Source organism: Ictidomys tridecemlineatus, chromosome 6 (assembly GCF_052094955.1).
Source record: "Ictidomys tridecemlineatus isolate mIctTri1 chromosome 6, mIctTri1.hap1, whole genome shotgun sequence".
Taxonomy (NCBI): domain Eukaryota; kingdom Metazoa; phylum Chordata; class Mammalia; order Rodentia; family Sciuridae; genus Ictidomys; species Ictidomys tridecemlineatus.
The window spans coordinates 80230635-80252070 of record NC_135482.1 but is presented as its reverse complement, the minus strand read 5'-3'; the positions used below and the strand labels follow the sequence as shown (position 1 = coordinate 80252070).

Here is a 21436-nt window from a genome sequence, read left to right as displayed (position 1 = left end):
TTTTTTAAAAAGCATTTTAAATCCGGAGAAGTGCTGCTGGGCGCAGCTGGCCGGCTGCTGTTCCTGCAGCTCGCATTGTGATCCTTCCTAGTCTCCTACCCACATACCTATCCCACCCGCACCACAAGCAAGCAGAGCCTGATATCTGCTCTTCAAACCCAGAGTAAGAGTAAACCGTGCCCTTCGTCCTCCCCATCACCTCCCTACACTCCCGCCCCTGGATTTTTAAAAAGCTTGTCGGTCATTGCAGGGCGCCTCCGCAGCGTCTGGAGTAGGTACAAGAGCATCCTTCTACGGGGTGTGCGAAGAAGACAGGCTGGGTAGACTGGAATCTGTGGCTGCCTTCTCTGCTAAGGGGGTGGGGAATGGTTTGTCCTCCAAGCTTTCAGACCAGAACCACCCTCTCTTCTCCGCCTCCCTCCCCCCTGCCCCAATCTTTCTCTTTCAAGGCAAGAGAACTCCCCTTTTGCAGACCAAGAAGGGGCGCCTTTCCAGCTAACTTTCCCCTCACCCACCGAATTAAAAAAAAAAAATGAGTGGTGGGGGGAAACCCACACAAAAACCCTGGAGTAATAGCGAGTGGATCGGCTTGTGCTCAATGAATGGAGGCTGCGGGGCGGGCCTGCGTGCACAGCCGCCCTGCCCACGATGCTGTCTCCCGGAGGCCTGTAGGGCCCTCGCGGCCCCTAGCCCTCCTCCCGCCCCGGGCAGAGGTTGCCGACGGCTCTGCGCCCAACGACGACAGGGAAGGTCGAGGGAGGGTGGTTTCCTCCCGCCCCACACCCAGTCTCCGAGCCGGATATATACAGTGTCACGTTTGGGAGCTGAAAGACCAGAGCAGTTTCCTTGTGGCTGGAGTACTTCCCGTAGCCTCGGGGAAGGACCGGGATTTAGCGGACCACTAGTTGAAACCCACCCCCGTGCTGGAGGAGCAGGTATTCCAGGGTCCCTGCCCTTCCGCTCGCTGAGCCCACGCGCTCCCAAGGCAAAGACCAGGCTGGGGGTGGCCCTCCCCCGGGAGGGAGGGATCGGCTGGGTGAGCAGGGAGGGGCGGATCCCTGCGGGACCTCGAGGAGGGTGGGCATGAAGCCGGGTGGGAGGAGAGAGGCATTTGCAGTGGCGCTGACCCCTAAAGCGGCCCCCAGCCGCACCCCAGTCGCCACTCGCCCGTAGGCACGTTTGGCTTTGGCAGAGCGCGCCAAGGTAGGGTGCGCAAGGGGTGAAACCGCGGTGAGCCTGGGAGGGCCAGAAAAGGTTCATGTGGAGGACCTCGCTATGGTGGCTAGGGACCAGGGAGAGAGGCGTTGGAATGGGTCCCACATAGGCCTCCTTGGCCCCTGGCGCTATTCCTAGAGAGAGCGCGCAAATTCTGGGGCCACGTGTCGAGCGGCGCCTGCAGCGGGTCCCCTCCAGCCCCGGGACAGCCTGGGCGTGCTGTCCCGGCCCGAAGCGCGTCCTCGATCGCCCCTGGCCCCACCCCTCGCTGTGCACGTTCGGACCCTCCCACTCAGGACTAGCCAGGGTAGCTCATCCGAGGCTGAAAAGCATCGGGGCAGTAAAGTGAGGTCTGTGGCTGTTGGAAGTTTTTGACCTCTTCCTGTGTTTGGGGCAGCGCGGGGAGAGCAGCAGAGCAGGTTCCTGAAGACTCCAACTGAAGAATATGGCTTTCTGGAAAGCTGCTCGCTCGCAGCGAGTAAGAGTACCCGCGGGGCAATTGGGGTCAATTAGATACAATTCCTGTCCAGCCTTATTCTAGAAATTATAGGAATGTGCCTTTCCAGTATCTTTACTTTGTCACTTCTCCTGGCAAGTAGGATTATGAACATTTTTTTCTTGCCATGTATGAGTTACCTAGTGTGAGCATCCAAGGTTATGGCTGAATCTGCAAGACTTTGGCAACTAGTTCTGTCATGTGCATGAAGGAGGACATAATGGGAATAGCAAAATGACTGAAAACCCAAGTGGATGGTGTTTTTCTGCTGGTTAGATGCTGTGTCCAGAGAAGTTTGACACTGTGCAAATGGAAATTTGAGAATTACCCTGTGGTTTCAATTATCCTTCTCTATATTTCCATATAAAGTGAGTTGGAGATTTGACTCAGGTGCATATTTAGTACAGAAACCATAGAGTAGGACAAAGGAACTAAATAAAAACGTAAGGCAGGCTGTCAAAGTATAAGAGTGACATCTTAACAAACTTCTAGGGATATTTGTATTTGAGGTTTCTAGAGATGGCCAAGAAATTTTAACTGGCAAAGAGTCAAGTGTCCTGACATTTTTTTTTTTACTTGTAGTGTTTCTAATAATTCAGGTCTTTCCCATTGCTTTTTAAAAATCTACATTTATTTATTTATTTATTTTCATGTGGTGCTTAGGATCGAATCCAGTACCTCACATATGCTAGGCAAAGGCTCTACAACTGAGCCACAACTCCAGCCCCAGTCTTTCCCCATTTTTTGAGGACATCTTCTTGCACTTGTTTTGTCAACAGATTCCTACCTTACTCTGATTTCTAATATTTGGTTCTAATAAATCGCCATGATTTGGTAAGTCTTATCATCAGTGGAAAAAATTAATGTGATAATCTACTTTCCCTTAAAGGAAGCTAAACATAACCCAGCCTCAGAAAAAGATGAAGAAACTTTCTTTAAGGGCTGAAAAATAAATAGTTCATATGTGGGTATCACTGAGTTATATCAAGAATATGGTCATCTGAACCATCCCATCTCTCCATTGCCTTTCTGAAGATGCCTTCTTGAGTGTAACTTCTAGCCTTTAAAATTGCTTGTTTTTTGTATTAACTCTCAAGTGTTCACAAAAATTCACTTACTCACAAATACATTCTCATGGAGGATCATACCTAGAACCACCACACGCTTGTACCTGCCAATACATTCTGACATTGTAGTCTCTGTAGGATCATACATCGTTCTTGAAGAAATGGTCTTAATGCCTACTTTCATTAACAGACTTCTTTTGAGTATGGGATAAAATGGAATATAAAAAACAAACATGTGCACATTAACACAGAATTCTGCTTACACTTTGAGGAGTTCACAACCTTGTAATGTTCAAACGCCCACATTCTAGACATCCAGGGACTCCAGGCAAGACCAGCTTTGTGGAAGGACATATTTAATCAATAAAGGGCACCTGTTCCTTATCAAATTGTCTAGTTTTGTGGAACCCTACACTTAAGAGGGCAATCTGCTTAATATTTTGCTGCCATTGCTACCTTATTTTTCAAACAAAGGGCTCTAAATTTTCACTTTGCACTGGGTCCTGCATATTATGCCATGAACCCAGGCTGACAAACAACATTGTCTTATAGCAGTTCCATTTTTAAGGTGACTTCACCACCACAACCTGGAATTTAACCTCTGCTTGCTTAGATACGCTCAGGCATGTCATTAAGCTTGTCTTTATCTCAGTTTCCCCACTGACAAAATAAAGACAACAGATGTACATTCTATTCTATTTATCTTAGAGGTGGTTGTGTTATCTTACGTAAAAAGATAATAATTATAAAAATGTTTACTGATGTCAAATAATTTCATGCTAACAAAGATGGCATTATTACAGGCTTACCCTTTCTACTCCATTTTTCAGAAGTAGCTTTAGGAAGATAGGTTAAGTACCTTATAAAGTTTTTGGAGTACAGTGTACCAGAAATCATTCTTAATTTATATTACAAGATACACAGGCTCATGTTCTGAGACTATCACTAATTCTTTTCATAACCTTTAATAAGTCACAAATTTTCTGTGTCAGAGCTATCAATTATAAGATGGTAATAATATTAGCTATTCAGTATTCCACACAGGATTGTTTTAAAGACTAATAGAAATTACACACACACACACACACACACACACACACACACGCATTTCAAAGCATTTATAACCCTATAGTTTGGTAAAAATAGAATAAAACAAAATATATAAGTTGTGTTCAGTATTTTAAATATTCCTAATATTATTATTTGTACAAGATTGGAACAGGCAACTGACGGTAAGCAATAACTTCTTGGATCCCAAAGACAATTCCTGAATTAAATTAATGTTGCATCTAAATCATCCACAAATTAAACAATGAGAAAGTGAGTCAATAATTGAAGTTTTCTTTAGGAGGTAGTTCTCCGTGCTTCATTTAATTCTAAAAGTCCAACACATTCAAAATCTTGATCAAGACAGCATCGTAAATATTCTAGGACATATATAATCAATAAAGGGCACCTGTTCCTTACCAAATTGTTCTTATCTCCATATCTCTGGTGCCTGCTAAGGAGGAACCAAGAAAACTCAGGTCAGTCCACTGTGTCCACTCTTCTCCCTTGAGTCCTTCTCTGTGATGTCAGAGATTTTCTGTATCCCACCTTTCCTTTCCAGCATGATGGCAGTGCAGTCAGAACTCTTGAAGAAAACACAGTAGAAGAAAATGGATCAAACTCCCATCACAAGATCTAATAATAGAGGCAACTAAGAGGGGTGGATGACAATGACTTCTTTCATGCACCCACTCTAGGCAGGGGCATGCATTGTACATTAGGACAGTACTTACCAGGTCCTGCATACAATAAACCTATGACATCATTAGCAAGACAAAATAGGCAAATATAAGGTATTAATTAACAATAGCAAATAAAGTATTGCAGGGAAAGAGAACATTAGGCACCAAATGAGTGGTGCAAAAAATAAGAGCAATGGATTTCCCAGAAGAGAATGAAATATAAACTGAAATGCTGAGAAAGGCCTAAAGGGAAAGGTTTAAGAGATGACTGTTAAAGTTCTGGTCCTCACAGAGATGAACAAATGAAACTTTTGGATGTTAAGTTTGTAAAAAAGAGGAAGTCAGATGGAGCCAGAGTTGCAGGTAAAGAGAAGTCAGGACCTAGAACTAATTGAAATCCCTCCCAGCTGCCTTCATGCATGTCATACATTTTTATTAAAGCCATTCTGTGACCAGACACCATGGCAGTTTCCCACATTTAGTGTGGAAAACAAAGCAGATGTTAAGTTCCCCTTTGGAATTTACAGACATTTACAAAATAAATGTATAGTAACAAATTGTGGGAAGTAGTATGGAGAAGAATGGAGTGCTAGGACAGAAAACTGGTATTGATTAGCACTCTGGGAAGAATTCTTTGACAAAGAAATATTAGAAAGGAGCATAGGAGTTGACTCAAGAGACACAGAGAAAGAAAGGGAAGCATCTGGGCAGAGGAAACTGCAGATGGGGAGGCCCAAGGGAGAAAAAAAGGCTAAAGTGTTCAGGGTTCAAAGACAGCACATGTGGCTGGAGTGTGTGAGTTGGTATCTGAGCTGCTGCATGAGAGTGTTGGGAGGTGGGGAGGATGTGGATCCCACTCAACTCCACAGGTCTTCATCAAGATTTTGAATTTCATCTTAGTGTTAAGCTTTGAAGACTTTTAAGCCAGAGACTGTCCTAAATGATATTTTAAGGAAGTCTATTTGGAGTCAGTAAGGAGAATGGACTGGAGGGCAGAAGGCTCAGAAGTAGGATGAACAATTAGGAACAGGGTACAGGCAAGCCTGCTGACAAGGAAAGGCCCTACAAGTGCAGAGACTTGAGATATAACTTCAAAGTAGGATTGATGCAGTGGGGGACAGGTCGAATATAGGGGCTGCGCAAGTCTGGAAGAAGTATGAGTTCCTTCAGTATATACTACTTAACTTTTGAATCCGAAACAATAGGCTCACGTGCATGTAATTTAGACTTGCCATAAGAAGAACTGAAAAATAAAGCAGAAAGTGATCCCTCTAGAAAGTGTACTGGCTATTGGGCTAAGAGTGAGAAAACATTTGCTTTTCATACTGTCCTCTGTAAGGTTTGAGTCATTTTAAAACCATGATTGCATTATTTAATTTTTAAAAAATATTGTCACCTCTAGAGATAGAGCTCCTGTATTTCTGACTTGAGGCTGTGGGTTCAATATAGTATAGTTTCCTAAACTGGCAAAAACTAGGGGAGAAAATCTGATCTTCCCCAAAAGGATTGTTCTAAAACATAATCCACTCCCTTGCTTAAAACCTCTCCCTCCTTCTTCCTTGTCTACAGCCGTGTTTCCCAGAATGTAGTTTGTGGATCATTTATTTTCTTGGGATATTAATAACAGTTAAGTAAAGGAAAAAGAAAAATTAATTTCGAAAAACACTTGATTTAATCTAAAAGCAGTTTTATTGCAGGAATCCTCAGAGCCTTTAATATACTAATGCATATTAAGAATCATCAAAAAAGGAGGGACATTTTATGTCACGTATCCTAAACTTGTTAGACCTTGAAATGCTTTTTTCTAGCAGAACATCTAACAGAGTCGGCATTTAGCATGACATCCTTTGGGAAATGCTGTCCTATATTAATAGATTAAACGTTCTAACATCCACAGCTCTCTATTAGCTATAAGCTTCTCTTATCTCTTAGTGTTACTTAGTTGGAGAAAGGAGAATCAAATTGACTCTGCTTATAGGCATTAACTTGATGATGAAAACAGGTCTGTTATATGGATAAGAGAGATTCCCAGGCAAGATCTGTAGTCTTATTAAAACCAAACTGGTTTCACTTTCCTGGTAAGTCTCTACAGGACCTTGCTGAGGTGCACTCTATCAAGCCTGGATTTACGAGGTGAGAAACCCAAAGCATAAACAGTGGAGAGTTCTGAGGCCTCTTGTGTTCCATTTTCATGCTCTCATGTTTGGGGCCCTATTGCATGCATGTAGTCCATCTCCTGCAAGGCAACACAGGGGACTCCTTAGGGGGTTTGTAGGAGCAATGATTCTACAGTGCATCTTACACATTCACTTTCCTTGTTCCCCATGCACTTGTCTGGTGGTGGGCTGGAGTTAGTACTCCAGTCTTTGACCAAAGAATGATGCAACAGAGCTTAACAGAAGAAATGGGTTCACACAGCTGTGGATCCAAATGTGGTTTAACCTATTCAGCACTCTACCCCAGGGACTGGCAAATACCATCTGAGGGTAAGATCTAGCACCTGACTTTTTCTGCATCCTTTGAACTAAGGGTGGTTCTTATATTTTAAATGGTTGAAAAAATGCAAACAATACTATTGTTCTATGGCAAGGGCAAATTATATGAAATTCATTTTTCAGCATCTAAAGTAAAGTTTTATTGGAAATCAGCCAGGATCTTTCAGCTAAATCATATTGGCTGTGGCTGCCTTAGTGCTCTAACCAATGAGTAACTGACCCTCACAGGCTATATATTTGCCATCTGGCCCTTTAAAGGAAATGTGTCACCAACCCCTACTCTAGGCAATTAACTCACCAGCCACAGGTATTATTAATTGTTTTGCTTTTCATTGGTCTCATATATTAGGTGGCAGAAATATAAATAAATGAGCTGATTTCCTAGTAGCTCCTCAAATATTATTGGTATTAGAGTCTGGAAAAGGCTTTTTTTTTTTCCAGATGACTAGTATAGCTAATGGTTACATGCAATAATAAGAGTAGAAATAGTCTTCAAAGTGAGAGCTTTTAAACTATTCAAACACTTGAACTCATCTATAAACAACGAGCATTCAGATAAATATACCAAAGCCTTACTAGGTAGAGGAGGCAATTAACCTTAATATTACTCAGCTATTGAAATTTGCTTCCTCTGAGCATGGATTTCCTGTGAGTATTCACCTCTTTTTTTAATTCAATAATGAGGCAAATCTATTTTTTTATTAACACATTTGTGAAGAATGATGTTCAGAGGTGACAGTCTTAATTTTGGGTGACAGAAATACACTTTGTTGTCAACACCTCATATCTACTGAATCAGAATCCTTGGTGTGAGGATCCCCAGGTGTTTTACAGCATAGAACAGGTACAAAATTTGGGTACAGCCATTCCAAGTACTTCCATGGGACTTAGAAAAATAGATACTTGAGACTTGGTACTTAGTTCTATCACAGTTCTCATGAAATCTTACCAGATCAGGATGTTTTGTGAGATCAAGCAGTATGTAATATGGGACTCATTACCAGCACTATTGATTAGGAGATTAACTTTATAATGAGACTTGGCTTTAAATAGAGAACTGCTTTCAAATGCAATCTTCATTTAATAGACATTTTTCCAAATTTATTCTACACCTGTATCAAACACAATTATGTATTTCTTTGTGTAGCCAATAATGTGACTAAGTAAGTGTAGAAAAAAACATGGACTTACTGTAATTGCCAGACCATAAGAATAACATTTGTTCATTGTTTCAGTCATGTTTAAAAGTTTGCATCCTTAACCTTTTCAGTCCTGCAAAAGTATTTTCAAACTGCAGTTGGTAAAATGTGCCCCTATGGCTTTTTTGGATGTCCTATTATTTTGTTTTCAAGGCACTTAACTTCCCAGGTTTCTGCAGATCTGGTTCCCAAACAATGCAGCACAACTCTTGAAAGGAGAAAGGGAAAGCTAAGCCCTCCCTGGAAATTTAGGTAGCACAGCCAAAAATAGGGCCTCTCCAATCCTCTTTCCTATCCTTCCACCTCAGCTGAGGAGTTGTTAGGTCACTAACATTCACTGGTGAACAACAGGAGGCAAGAGAAATATTGCCTGAGCCAAAAAATGAGAAAGTCATTGTGAAAATGCCCCACATTTTAGGTCATTTTTAAAAATGGTGCACTTTTTAATCACAGGTCATTGAGAGGACACAGTCCACAAAAGTCAGCAGACACCCCCAGGAATCCTTGAGGGCTGGATCCTTGGAAATTAGAAAGATCATTATTATGTGTCTGATCCCTATATATTTAAAACCATTTAAGCACTTCAAGCAGAATTAGATCCACTGACGCACAATACTGTCAAGAAATCAAAATCTCCAGAAGAAGTGGATAGACTGAATAAAAGAAGCTGTAATAATTCCGTGTGCACATATATTTAAGATTTTTGCTTATGAGTTTCAAAAAAGGACATTTAATACTAAAAGGTTTGTGGATGGTAGCAGCATGGTTTTAGCAAGTAATAAAAACATCTTAAAGATGAGTCATATTAATTTAAAAGTTTACTTAAATTAATATTTTTGCTGGGCATAGTGGTGCATGCCTGCTGTCCAGCAGCTGAGGAGGCTGAGGCAGGAGGATCATGAGTTCAAAGCCAGCCTCAGCAAAAGTGAGGTGCTAAGCAACTCAGTGAGACCCTGTCCCTAAATAAAATACAAAATAGGGCTGGGGATGTGGCTCAGTGGTCGAGTGCCCCTGAGTTCAATCCCCAGTACCCACCCCCAAAATTAGTATTTTTGTCCTGGTAAATACTATTAAATGTTAATAAAACAATATTATTATTAATAATAAATAGAGTTTATGTCAGTCTATTTTTATTTCCATCCTACTCTATTCCCTTAGTGTGAGTTCAGTCTTAGTTCTCTTGGGTTTTGTTTATACTCTGTCTCCTGAAGATAAGCACATAATCTCAAAGATGGACACTTGTTCTCCTACCAAAGAGCTTTCAGAGCACTGAAATCCACTAATAGGACTGATCTCAAAGCTGCAGGAATCTCTGATGGCTTGAAAATGCTAATTTCTCTCAACCAAAGGAGCAGTTTGCTTCTTTTCCAGCAACTTGTACTTGTCAAAACTCTCTCCTTTGTAGGATTGTGACACTGTCTCTCCCTTCTTTCTCTCCTACTATTTTGGTCCAGTCCTGCCCAAGGCAGTGGTTATGCAAGTGCTGCTGAGTACATTGATGATCACAGGATTTCACTTTAGGCAAATTTAGGTCTCAGTTTCTTTAAGGACAGAACCAAAAAAAAAAAAAGATTTTTTTTTCCAAATTAGACTTTCCTAACTTCTAGACTTCCTATATGTTGGCATGTATCACACCATCTTGTCTACAATACATATCAGTGACTGCAAAGAGCTTGTTTTACTGATTATACTCTAAATTGTAGAATGTTTCAGTATCATATTTATATTTGGCCCAATTTCCTCATTTTGTTGAATAAGAAGTCAGTCCTAAAGACACTGTCACACAACTATTTATTGGTCACATCTAGACTTGTATCCAAATTTATGACACAAATCCCACGATCATTCCAACCCACTTATTCATTTATTTACTCATACTATTTATTGAGTATTTACTATGTGCCAGAGAGACAATTTAGTTTTGCAAATATAATGGTGAATAAGTCATACTACCTGTCCTTAAGCATTAGCACCCTATACTTTTTGAGCATGTTGGCAACTTACAATTCAAGAGTTTATGAAATCTTTCAGTAACATACTCCAGTGTAAACAGATAAAGTGCTATATATCTTTATTTACTCATCTTTCCCTTACTAACCAGGCCTAATCAATGATATACTGCTCATACCCCTAGCAGTTAACACTGATAACGGTATGACGGAAAATGGAGTTTAAATAAAATACTGGGAATCCCACAGGAAAGATAGTGAGCATTCTTTCTACGAAAGCAATGGTTTTTGTTTTTACTTACCAAAAAGACTGTGCCCTCTCCTCTTGGTTACTCACTCTCCCCACTTGTCTCCTCTTTCCCCAAATCTGGCTGGGTAACACGTGCATCCTTCGGCTTTCCCCTTCCTTTCTATCTCTAAAGATAGGCACATAATCTCTTGTGTTCTAATTATCTGCTAATCACTATGGAAAACATGAGAGGGAAAGAGCAAAAATAACCCATGTGGGGAAGTCACAAAGTTTCCACAATGGTACCTTTGAGTCTTGGCATGGGATCTAATGAAGCCAACTTCCTCTGAGGTGACAAGGGGAACCCCATTGTCTTCAGCCATACCTCTTTATTTCTGGAAGCAGGATCAAAATGAATTCTCTGCCTTAAAGATCAGGGTGACATAGACATTTGTCTCATAAGAAGATAGGTAACTTTCAATAGATTCTCACAGAGGCCATGACCAAACAAGATGGGAACCACTGCTTCAGGTACGATCAAGTGGACCATTTTAGTTCCTTTAATTACTTCAGACCCTGGCCACTGCCAGCTCAGGAAATTCTGAGGATTCCTCTCTGAGGACCTTATGGCCACTTGGGATGCTTAGAATTTTATGTACCGTCTCAGTATATTGCATGATTCAGAGCATGACATCATTCCAAAACAGAGAAAGTGTCTTATCGTTCCCCTGCGTGAGCTTCCATGCCCCCCACTCCCTACAGTAGCCTTACCAAGCGTGTGATATGCTAATGGAGGCAGAGTATGGGAGGTGAGCATTCCAGGGCAGAGGATCCATCAGCACCGCCTTCCCTTCCTGCTTTCTGGAGAGTGTCCATAGGAAACTTAGTAATCTTTCCATTTTTCCAATATATTCATTTGCTAGGACTGCTGTAACTAGTACCACAAACTGAGTGGTTTAAACACATAAACATGGTGGGTCACAGTTCTGGAGGCTGGGAGTCTGAGATCAAGATGTCAGCAAGATTGATTCCTTCTGGGGGCTGCGAGGGAAGGATCTCTTCCAGACCACTCTTTCTTGGTTTGCAGATGATTGTGTTCTCCTTGGGTTTTCACATTATCTTCCCTCTGTGCTTACCTGTGCCCAAATTTCCTCATTTTTTAAGGACACCTGTCATGTTGAGTGAGGGACACACCTGATTCCAGTGTAATCTCATTTTTGCTAATTATTTCTGCAATTATCGTATTTACAAAGAAGATTACTTCTAAGTTCATGGAATTTAGAACTTCAAAATAAGAATGGGTGTGGGGAGACACAATTCAACCCATGAAACTAATACTGGATTCCTTCTTATCACAGTAGAACACTGTGATGAAACAAAGTACTTTCTGTGTACTCAAGAAACAAAAACTGACATACATTTTAGGTGTGGGCTAATAATAAACATAAGCAATGGCCATTGACTGCACTCATTGCTATGTGATTTTTATTATTATATTAGGTACAACACACCTGTGGAAAAGTGAATATATCATAAATACCAGACTGTTAACATATTTAAGCACCTCTCAGGTTTTAGCTTCCAAAAACAAAAATATTATCAGCACCTAGAAGCCCCTTCACACTCCGGGCCAGTCACCATTGCCCCTAAAGTAACCACAACCTTGACTTCTAACTCACAGATTAACCAGATAAAAATACAGAGTAGCTTTGTTAGCTTTTGGAGGTTTTTAGTAATGAAACCATATAGTTTGCATTCTTTTGTGTCTGATTTCTTTGCTTAACATTGTGCTGTGAGATCCATCCACACTGTTGTGGTTTTTGTAGATTATTCATTCTCATTGTCATATTCCATAGGGTGGATAAACCACACTTGATCTGTTCGGGGAAGTCTTGGACAGGTTCATGGCAGGGCTCTTAGGAATAATGCTGCTGAGAGTATTCTTGTGAACACCTTGTGTCGAACATATGTACATATTTCTGTTTGGTATATCTAGGTGCGGGATTACTTTGGGTAGAGAGTTTTAATAAAAACCTGCCAAAAGAGATGTCCAAAGTGACTGTTCAATTTATACTCCCAGTAACAGTAGTCCAGAGTTCCCCTTGTTTTACATTCTTGACAGTGCTTCTTATTTTCTGTCATTTTGATTTTAGCTATGTTGGTGGGAGAGTAAGTTATATGAGAGTGGATTTATTTGTTTCTCTGGACACTGAAAAATGGGGCACCATTCATGTGTTTATTGATTTCTTGTGGCTATAGGGTATCTCCCTCCTCTCAGATAACTGAATAATTTACCTTTTCATAAAGATGTGTGGGACATATATGCTGGATCTAATTCTTTTTCTGGATATGTTTTATGAATGTCTTCTCAAATCTATGGCTTGCCTTTTCATTCTTTTTTCTTTCAACAAATATAAATTCTTAGTTTCAATACAGTTCAATTTTTTAGTATTATTCTTTATAGTTAGTGGGGTTTTGTTTTTTTCTACTCAAAGATCAGAAAGATATTTTCTTTTTAAAAAATATTGTTTTGCTTTTCACACTAACATCTGCTCTTCATGCAGAATTACTTTTTTAAATGAAGTGAAATATGAAAGTGTACTTTTCTATCGGATATCCATCTAACTTAACATCATTTATTAGAACTCTGCATATGACTTTACATCAGAGGACGTAGTAGCAGTCTGGACACTTCCGTTAAAACCAGCACATTTAAACATAAAGTCATTTAAATCATATCTCACCATAACAACTTCTTAAGCCCATTTTAGCTATGTATGTTCTAGTATATTCACTGTTAAGGCCAAATACTTCTCTAACCTCCTTGCAGAAACTTAATTTCTGATCTATGAACTTATATAAAATAATAGAAATGAATGCATCTTCATGAAATTATTTCACTCTAAAAAAAATCAAAGTATAAAATTTAAAACAAATCTGATTCTAGATATAGTGACTGTGGGTAAAAAAATTTCTGTTAATAGTGTGAAAAGTTCATGTCCAAACATTTGAAGAACTGTAGTAAAAAGACTTATCTCAGTTATTAATGAAGGCAAATGAAGGGATGACCTGTCTTTACTGAACTCATACACAAAACTGCTTTTTCCCAGCTCACTTCAAGATGGAAAATAGATGAATGAAGAGGAAGGTTAATGGAAAAGACCATCCAATGGGTATTTGTTTAGTTATCTCAGTATCAGGTATTGTTTCAAATCCTGTGAACATTAAAAAGAGCAGAATAGTCATTGCTCCCAAAGTAAGTGCAATTCAGTGGAGAAAATAGACAAATAAGTAGTCAACTATATAAACGTGATATGAACAAGGGCCACAGGTGGAGAAGATTTTCAACTTATCCCAGAGTGAGAGGAGAATTAGCAAGCACTTCCCAGAGTATGTAAGTCTGAGCTTTGCCCAATGAACGGTAGTGGGGGTGAAGGACGTATGAGAGAGTGGTCTAGGGCATGGCTTCTAAAGCTAGTCTAGAGGATGTGCATTGTAGGTGAGCCACTTTAATTTCTCTTTGCCTTAGTTTGCTATTTGTAAAATGGGGTTTATGATAGTAAATACCATAGAAGTATTATACTGACTGGATTTTTTACTTAAAAAAAAAAAGTGGTTGGTCCAGAGTAAAGTGTTCAATGAATTGAGCTATTGCCATATATGAGAGTTAGAGAATGACAATTGGTCCTGAAGTTCTTGAGAGAGCTATTATTTATGGTATTAAGTCAATGAGAGAGGCCTTGTATAATTGAGGGAGAATGTAGAGCAATGACCAGCACAGCTCTTGTGCTTTTGCTACCAGCTCACTCAGTCACTATATCTGCATGAGATAAACAACTACAGATCCTCCTTGACTCGCAATGGGGTTATGTCCCAATAAAATACTGTAAGACAAATATGCATTTAATACGCCTCACCTATGAATGTCGTAGCTTAGCAACACTGTGCACTGCAGAGTGTGGGTTGTTTACTCTTATGATTGAATGGCTGACCGGGAACTTTCACCATGAAAGCCCAATATTGTGTACGTATTGTTAGACCAGGAAAAGTTCAAAATTCAAAATCTGAAATATGGTTTCTACTGAATGCATATTACTTTCACACCACTGGAAAGTTGAAAAATCAGAGACCATTGGTACATTATATTGAAAGTTTCTTTTCTTAAGCACTTTGTTTCTACAGCTCCTGCTGAGAAAGAGTTGATGAATATTATTTGGATTCTCATCATAGAGAAATAGAGAAGAAATCAAGGTCACTTTGGAGTTTTCCAGCTGAGTGACTGAATGAGCAGTGATATCATTTCAAAAGAAACAGGAAAGTCTGGCCACGCATGGTGGTACACATCTGTAATCCCAGTAGCTTGGGAGACTGAGGCAGGAGGATTGCTAGTTCAAGGCCAGCCTCAGAAATTAAGCTAGTCTCAAAACAATTTAGCAAGATCCTGTCTCATTCCTAAGTACATGTATGAAGACATGAAGGATGTGACTCTACTTTGTGTACAACCAGAGATATGAAAAACTGCTCTATGTGTATAATATGAATTGTAATGCATTCTGTTGTCATATATAACAAATTAAAAATTAAAAATAAATAAATAAATAAAAATCACTGGCTGTCTTTGAGGAAAAAAAGAGGGGGGGGGCTGGGGATATGACTCAGTGGTAGTAGCCTTGGGTTCCATCCCAGGTATAGAAAGAAAGAAAGAAAGAAAGAAAGAAAGAAAGAAAGAAAGAGAGAGAGAGAGAGAGAGAGAGAGAGAGAGAGAGAGAGAGAAAGAAAGAAAGAAAGAAAGAAAGAAAGAGGAAGAAAGAAAGAAAGAAGAATTAGGAGAGTCAAGAAGAGTGTGATAAGTGTAGACTGAGAATGACACAACACGGATTTTAATGTCATTTTAAGGTTTAAAGAAAAAATTTCGTTATTTCTGTCATTTTAATTCAGTGTGGTAGAGAGACAGATATTTCAGTAGTTAATAATAACAATAGAAACAGAAACCAAATTACCTGGCCCCAAATTTGCCTCTTACTAGCAAGTTGCATAAGTGTTCTGCATCCAATTTTTATCTATAACATGCAGACAAAAATGCAGGTTGAATCAGGCACAGTTACCATTTACAGGGAAAAATAGTTAAGTTTTGCAATTTCATATGGTCCAACCTAATAATAGACACTCTCAAATGGGGTTGTACTGAGAAACTAATGAGTAGGTGTAGGTGATTTTGCCAAACATTAAAGAGATCATTGATGTATGTCACCTGCTTAGGATAGTCATTGACACATAATATAGGGCCATGGAAGTGTTTCCCTCATTATTAAGGCCATTTGAATGTTTTAAAGTAAATTGTACCAAGTATAATTTGGGAGTGCAATTAGGAATTGCCTACTTAGGCCTCTTTCTCATTCAGTTCAGGCAGGCATAAGGTCTTGATTAGGCAATTAGTTTATAAAGGTACAATCATGTTCACTTTCATTGCTAGAACCCACTGCCATTTTGCTGGTTTCCAGTACCTTCATTTAGGTAGGCATCAATTTCTGCTCTAAGGGAAAATTGAACATCAAAATCCTGGGTTGAAGGTAGCTACTTCTCCTTTTGCTTTCTTCCTCCCCCGTTTCCCCTCCCCCACTCAGCCAATGGCATTGGTGGGCCTGATTTCCGTGTTCCACATGGTGTGATATTGGTACTATACTGGCCATCCATTGTTATAAGATATGTAAGAGTCTTGAATAGAGACCCAGAAGAGAGGGCAACTGAGAGAAAGGGGAAAGGGACTTCAGCTCTAAGCCATGAGCTGGGGAGCGAGTCAAGGAGGATCTGTAGTATTTGAGGAACCATATTCTAGCTGCATGATCTTCAGCAGGTATTGGTGTGATGAGAATTCAATTGTGCATGAACTGAGATGTGGAGATATCTTAGAGAAGTAGTGAAAAAGAAAACTAAAAATATTCCTCTTCTGAGTCAGAATTGAAAAGAGTACTTGCTGCAGTTCTTACAAAACTGTTTCCTGGCTCCTGCTCAGTGTCACACATATATTAACATTGATTCACATTGCTGGGTCAGGATATATGTCCTGGTTTGTGACTTGTCTTTTCACTTGTGTGTGTGTGTGTGTGTGTGTGTGTATGCTTTTTTTGAGAGACAGAAGTTCTTACTCTTAGTGTAGGTGATTTTGCCAAACATTAAAGAGATCATTTCCTAATTGCTTCACATCTTAAGTCATTAGTTTGTGAACATCTCCTAAGTTAAACTGTGGTTTCAAACTGAAGGTTGCAATAATCCATTTCCCCTCATTGGTGTCACTCTAGTGACACATTTCACACAAAGGAAGGAAGTAGTTTAACAGTGAAACGTGGGATAACAGGTTATAGCTGATTAAAATCACCCTTACTACTTCGCAAATATTTGACAAATGAAATGTACTGTGTTAGGCATTTTACAAAAACTGTATCCCACGACTCCTGGAGATCATATGTTATACAAATGCAGAAACTGAGGCCCATGGAGTTTAAAGTAGTCACTAGGAAATCACTAACATTAAAATATAGTCCTATTAAAGCTTAACTCATTAAAATATAGTCCTATTAAAGCTTAACTCATTAAAATATAGTCCTATTAAAGCTTAACTCATTAAAATATAGTCCTATTAAAGCTTAACTCATTAAAATATAGTCCTATTAAAGCTTAACTTGAAAGGGACTTTCAACTCAAAACATCCTTTGAGAGGTAGCCTGAAGAATGTTTTTGTTATTGAAACACCCCCATTTTGTTTGTATACAGTAGACATGATTGTATTAAAAGCAGCACCATATTTCCTGAAAATCAATGATTCTACATTTATTTTTAATGAAGGAATTTCTCAAAAACAGAATCATGGGTTTGTTTGTACTACTAAGAGACAGTTTGGAATATAATCTTACTAGTAAGTAAACATTGGGAGCCTTGAAGAAGAAATGAGCTCTGAGGTTAGAATCTCCTTGCAAAGTCAATACTTGTAAGTTTCCAGTGTTCTAATATTCTGATATGTGATGGTTAAGAAAAACTACAGAATCGAGTTGTCAGGTGTGCAAGCATCCTAGATGTTATATAGGAAAAACAGGAAGCAAATGAGCACCTGGTGGAAAGCGTTCTCATTATGTTTGGCACTTAGAAGACTTCAGTTTCTTCCTTCAGAATTGAAGTCTGACACTGGCTTTAACCAAATCACTAAAATGTCTCTCTTCCCCAGTTTCTTCATCTGTGGTTAATAGAATGTATACTGTTTACCTCCCAGGGTTTTTGTGAAAACACACTGACTGCAATGTGCTTATGAAATGCTTTAAGAGCTGTTGATATTAAGTATAAGATGAGAGTTGCTGATGTTGACAGTAGGTGATACTGATAGCCCATAAGACTGATAAGGTCTTGTGAGCATGTGCATGTGTGTGCATAGGCTTTAATGCCTAACTGTGTAAGTTTAGATATAATCATAATCATTTCCATTTATTTATTTATTTATTTTAAATTTTTAAATTTTTTATTGGTTGTTCAAAACATTACAAAGCTCATGACATATCATCTTCCATACATTTGATTCAAGTGGGTTATGAACTCCCATTTTTTACCCCAAATACAAGTTGCAGAATCACATCGGTTACACATCCACATTTTTACATAATACCATATTAATGACTGTTGTATTCTGCTACCTTTCCTATCCCCTACTATCCCCCCTCCCCTTCCCTCTCATCTTCCCTCTCTACCCTATCTGCTGTTGTTCAATTCTCTCCCTTGTTTTTTTTTCCCCTTTCCCCTCACAAACTCTTATATGTAATTTTGTGTAACAATGAGGGTCTCCTTCCATTTCCATACAGTTTCCCTTCTCTCTCCCTTTCTCCCACCCCACTCGTCTCTGTTTAATGTTAGTCTTTTCCTCATGCTCTTATTCCGTGTTCTGATCTTAGTTGCTCTCTTTATATCAAAGAAGACATTTGGCATTTGTTTTTTTAAGGATTGGCTAGCTTCACTTAGCATTATCTGCTCTAATGCCATCCATTTCCCTGCAAAATCCATGATTTTGTCATTTTTTAGTGCTGCGTAATACTCCATTGTGTATAAATGCCACAGTTTTTTAATGCATTCATCTGTTGAAGGGCATCTAGGTTGATTCCAAAGTCTAGCTATTGTGAATTGTGCTGCTATGATCATTGATGTGGCAGTATCCCTATAATATGCTCTTTTAAGGTCCTCAGGGAATAGACCGAGAAGGGTGATAGCTGGGTCAAATGGTGGTTACATTCCCAGCTTTCTTAAATTATATTTTATAACCTCTTGTATAACTTTTATATATGAGTCCCAGAATAACCCTGAGAAGTGGGCTGGGTGTTGCTCTGCCTATCTTACCAACCTGTTCTGCTGTTACCTGTCACCTCCAGATCATTCCTTGATGTTTATCAAATATGTGTTTCACATAGGACCATTCCTCTCCAACTTCTGCAAGCAGCCTTAACTTCAAAGTCCACGTGGATGAGCATTCAGCGTTCTAGTGCCTTGACCTTGCATCTTTGTCAGCTTTCGTTTTGAACACTAAAGTACCCTATTTTTAGAAATCTACTTCTAAGTCCAGTCCTTGAGTTTCAACATTGCTCTTGACTGCCATATCTGAAATCTCTAAATCTGACAGTGCCATTCTTTATTTCCATCCCTCTCTGTTTCTTTCTCCCCCTAATCCAGGTCAGCCAGACCTTCATTCATCTGACTCCCCAACCCTTTCTCTTTCTCTCTCCCCACCATCAGTGGGTTCCTCATGATCCAAGTTCCTTTTTTCCTTTGCTGTGCAGCTTAGCTTAACTACCTTGCCAGCAACCTGTACTCCCTACCCTCTTCCATCTGCTGTACCCCACTCCCAAATTCATATTTTGCCAACAATCTATTTTCCCTGCTCCAGCCACACACAGATAGTCAAGTATTACTGGAGAAAACCAGGGAAATATTTGAATTTAAACAGGGACATTGCAAATCCATCTTTATTCTCAACTGGACACTCTGCTACTTTCAGTTTCTTTGCTGGTTTCTATACAGTTTTGTTTGTTTGGTTGGTTGGTTGGTTTTGGAGGAGTTGTTACAAATACTTACTGCTTTCCAGAACCCATTCCTTTACTCCTGCTCTTTAACAGACATCATGCAATCTTGCCTCATACACCACAGAGAATAGAGAAGTAAACATAGCTGTATCTCATGTTCTGATCCAATCCACAGCTCTATCTCCCTCCCACCCACCTTCACCTCTTGCCCTTCATTTTTAGAAGATGAAATGACCTTCCCCTGTTCAAGGCTGACCACTTCATCTTTTCTACAAATTATATTCACTTTGAACTTCCCCAGAACCTCAATTCACTTATTTTTATTCTCCCTTCTTTTCTGTCAGTTCCTTTCAGATCATGGGTATGTTCAAACATCTCATTTCACTAACAAATGAGCTCCCTATACACATTCTTATTTTGACATCCTTCTAGCCTCTATTATTACCACATCACCCGGTAGCACTCTTCTATGCTTTAATGTCTCCCAGAGGTAATTTACTGTTTTGATTAAGTCATCTGCCCACATTGTTGTTATATAAATACTACAATTGGAACACAGTTCTTAAGTTATTCTGACAATTGGGTGCTTTACTTAGTCACTTTCTTCTATGTTGACGTATATTGACTTACACAGTAAGGAAGTTTGCTTTAAATGAGTATGTGACCATAACTTGATACTTTGACCAAAGACTAGAGATATCAGAACAATGTTAAATCTTATGTGAGAAATAAGAATTTTAGGCATAGTGATGGGAATTGTGAAAAGAATCCTTGTTATCAGCTATTAATATGAAATTCTTAGATGATGCATCACAAATAAAAAGTGTTGTCAAAATCAACGTGCATGTTCTCACAGCTTCAATACTAATAATTTTCTTATGCAGGATTCACAGATGCCAGGGAAGGTCCTTCCTGTTCATTTTTTTTCTAGCATGAAACCAGAGGCCAGTTGGCAGTTGCTGAACTTTGGTTCTTGCTCTGTAAAAGGAAAGAGTTTAATGAGATGAGCCCTTGCTTCTGTTGGCAGAAATTACTGAGATTTATGGTACTGTGAAGATACTTGGGGGACTTTTACTGTTACCGTGTCAGTTTGCCCTGATGGTGTTCCTGGTCAACTTGTTTCTGAGGGTGGAGGGCAGTGTGTTTACAGATGGACCAGGCCTTTTGAGGTAGCAGACTTGGTGCATGTCTAAGCTGTCTTAGTGCATATCTTAGCTATCTCCAAAGCTCGTTTCTAAAGAACAGGCTCAGGAAGAAACCAGAAGAAAGACATTCAACTGCAAATAATAGTAATTTAGTATTTGCCTTATTAAAATGCTAAAAATTGAAAAAAAAAGCAATGTACCAAAATTTAAAATCCAGGTGATGTCAGCTTATGAAACTTTAAAGTATGTAAATTTCAAATATTGTCCTCCTATGGTTTTATAATGCCTGTTATATAAGTTTTCAAAATTGCTGAACATAAAAGGTTTTTTTTTTAAAGCTCTTCATTATCGAATTTTAATTTTAAACCCACAAGATTGCTCTTTCTTCTGATGGGAGTTTTGAATAAATGCTTAGCAATCTTGGTTTAAAGGCATGGTTTAACTCCTAATAGATAAAAAATATTTGTTTTTCAATAATTGCAAAGACAATTATGTGTACTAAAGCAAGGTGTCCATTTGTTTTTCTTAGTTAATTTACTGAATTTGTTGTGTTTCACTGTCATTAGGGGCACCAGCCTGCCACTAAGCCCTGTGGTAGCCAGTAATTGGAATTCCAACTGAGTTTGAATAAGAACAGTGAAAACAGGTAATTTACCAGTGGCCGAGACAACATTTGGACATTTTTATTTAGTTTGCATTATTTTTTTTTCAACCTAGAAAAGAAAAAAGAGGAGTGAAAAAACACTCATTTTCACTTAGAGAAAATAAAATTTAGATGAACCAGTTGAAAGGTCATTTAGAAGAAAATGAAATAGAAACTAGAGCTAAAATTTTCATGCTTATATTAACAATTGTCAT

General features: G+C 39.1%; 1 protein-coding gene across 5 annotated transcripts in view; it reads left to right on the top strand.

Annotated features, from left to right (window-relative positions):
• Positions 1-614: 614 nt before the first annotated feature.
• The window catches only part of Far2 (fatty acyl-CoA reductase 2), a 133227-nt gene continuing 112405 nt past the window's right edge, over positions 615-21436 (top strand). For 4 of the 5 annotated variants that reach the window (XM_005339930.4, XM_040280850.2, XM_040280849.2 and 1 more), the window contains exon 1: positions 615-935. The gene's annotated coding sequence lies outside the window, so the exon portion shown is untranslated. Of the gene's footprint in view, positions 936-1181; positions 1204-21436 lie in introns of those variants that run through there. The other variant, XM_040280852.2, reaches the window with a different exon arrangement.